The 2,584-nt window shown below is 38.1% G+C and overlaps 1 pseudogene; it reads right to left on the reverse strand.

Moving 5' to 3' along the window:
- Window positions 1-1,718: 1,718 nt before the first annotated feature.
- LOC131930167 (RNA-binding protein 12B-like) lies at window positions 1,719-2,335 on the reverse strand (annotated as a pseudogene).
- Between the last annotated feature and the right edge of the window lie 249 nt (window positions 2,336-2,584).

A 2,584-nucleotide genomic window follows, 5' to 3' on the forward strand; every position in this document is an offset into this window, starting at 1 on the left:
ATTATACACATAACATATACAAATCAAAACTATCAAAACACAACACATATTTTATTTTCTACTTAATCCAAACGCCAAATGTTATAAAAACCAGTTTAAAACGAAATGGTTTTTAGTTTACAGACACCGTGTAAATCTAAATTGTTCTTTCATTGAAGGGAAATTTTTCCCCCTTTTAAGTACAAAATCTGTGCTGAATCTTTGGCAAGGGACGCAACTCAATAAATCTGTAATATTTTAAAATCTATTCTCCGAATCCCAGTTATCTCTCCTTACATACTCAGATAAAAAAAAACCTTTCTAGCTACATTAGTATGCTGGTAAATACACAATGAAAAGTATTCCAGTATTTTCTATCAATCTGGTTTCCGGGGAGGGGGTTGGGGGATATGGAGTTGTAAGAGAGAGATCGTTGGTGGTCCACATTCCATGCCTATTGGCGATACTTGTGAACGGTCGTTAGGGAAAGTAATGATCTCATTATTACAATTCAAGTTGGGTTTCAAAGGCAGGTAAATTTTACAGGTAAGATGCTGAGGTAGAACGTACTTATTTTTTTCTTTGATCTAATCCGATATAAACATAATCTTCTTTTGAAACATCAAAACAAAAGAACACTATATTTAAAATTTCAAACACTTTGCATTTACATTTTGGTCGAAGCTAAAAATACTTTTTGATGTGGTGAATGTCAAGTTTTCAACGGAGCTCAGTTTGAAGAAATAAAACTTTAGCAGTTGTGTCCGTTACAAGCAGTTGTTTTATAAATAGATGGTTGTCAAGGGGAGGGGTGGTGACTGTCACAGACCTGTTCTATAAAGATAGGGCAGGGAGGGGAAGCTTCTTAGAATACGTGACATACAGTGGACGCTGGGGTGTGTTGTTAAGACCGGTGGTATAAACATTTTTAAATACATTGTAAAAACCTGATTATATTGTCTCACTAACTGTATTGCCACTTTGTCTTACTTCGTAAACGTGATTATGGTATTCTTTTATTCACTCGCTTTAATACGTTAAAAAAAAATAAAAGATATATTGATTATCAATATATTCTACTGAGTAAAGCAAGTAAAACTGTCACGTAAATTTAATCAATAGTCGTATAACACTTCCTGATACAATGCACTCTGCGACCCCTGATAGTATATCGGTAGACAAACGGTGTCTTTTCCTTTCTCATGCAGCACTGATCTCCTAAAGTCATCTTGCTCTCATCTCCTAAATTCATCTTGCTCTCATCTCCAAAAGTCATCTTGCTCTCATCTCCTAAAGTCATCTTGCTCTGATCTCCTAAAGTCATCTTGCTCTGATCTCCTAAAGTCATCTTGCTCTCATCTCCTAAAGTCATCTTGCTCTCATCTCCTAAAGTCATCTTGCTCTCATCTCCAAAAGTCATCTTGCTCTCATCTCCTAAAGTCATTTTGCTCTGATCTCCTAAAGTCATCTTGCTCTCATCTCCTAAAGTCATCTTGCTCTCATCTCCTAAAGTCATCTTGCTCTCATCTCCTAAAGTCATCTTGCTCTCATCTCCTAAAGTCATCTTGCTCTCATCTCCTAAAGTCATCTTGCTCTCATCTCCTAAAGTCATCTTGCTCTCATCTCCTAAAGTCATCTTGCTCTCATCTCCTAAAGTCATCTTGCTCTCATCTCCTAAAGTCATCTTGCTCTCATCTCCTAAAGTCATCTTGCTCTCATCTCCTAAAGTCATCTTGCTCTCATCTCCTAAAGTCATCTTGCTCTCATCTCCTAAAGTCATCTTGCTCTCATCTCCTAAAGTCATCTTGCTCTCATCTCCTAAAGTCATCTTGCTCTCATCTCCTAAAGTCATCTTGCTCTCATCTCCTAAAGTCATCTTGCTCTCATCTCCTAAAGTCATCTTGCTCTGATCTCCAAAAGTCATCTTGCTCTCATCTCCTAAAATCATCTTGCTCTCATCTCCTAAAGTCATCTTGCTCTCATCTCCTAAAGTCATCTTGCTCTCATCTCCTAAAGTCATCTTGCTCTCATCTCCTAAAGTCATCTTGCTCTCATCTCCTAAAGTCATCTTGCTCTCATCTCCTAAAGTCATCTTGCTCTCATCTCCTAAAGTCATCTTGCTCTCATCTCCTAAAGTCATCTTGCTCTCATCTCCTAAAGTCATCTTGCTCTCATCTCCTAAAGTCATCTTGCTCTCATCTCCTAAAGTCATCTTGCTCTCATCTCCTAAAATCATCTTGCTTTGATCTCCTAAAGTCATCTTGCTCTTATCTCCTAAAGTCATCTTGCTCTCATCTCCTAAAGTCATCTTGCTCTCATCTCCTAAAGTCATCTTGCTCTCATCTCCTAAAGTCATCTCTAATGTTTGTCAAGGACATGTCCTCAAACCTCTGATTGACCCACCTGCCTCATTTACTCAGGTGCACCCTCACACCTGTATTCCAAACACTGTCTGCTGTCAGTAATTAACTGACAGTAATTAGTTGTCACTTCATCGTAAAACATGTCGCCTGCTTGTAATTCCATTTAAATTTAAAGTTTATAGCAGACATCTAATCGTGCAGGTGACGTCAGAACATACCGCGTGTAACCGTAGCCTCGTTAA

The sequence above is a fragment of the Physella acuta genome, unplaced genomic scaffold (genome assembly GCF_028476545.2).
Source record: "Physella acuta isolate Inbredline_101_S28 unplaced genomic scaffold, ASM2847654v3 ptg001729l, whole genome shotgun sequence".
NCBI classification, from domain to species: Eukaryota; Metazoa; Mollusca; class Gastropoda; family Physidae; genus Physella; species Physella acuta.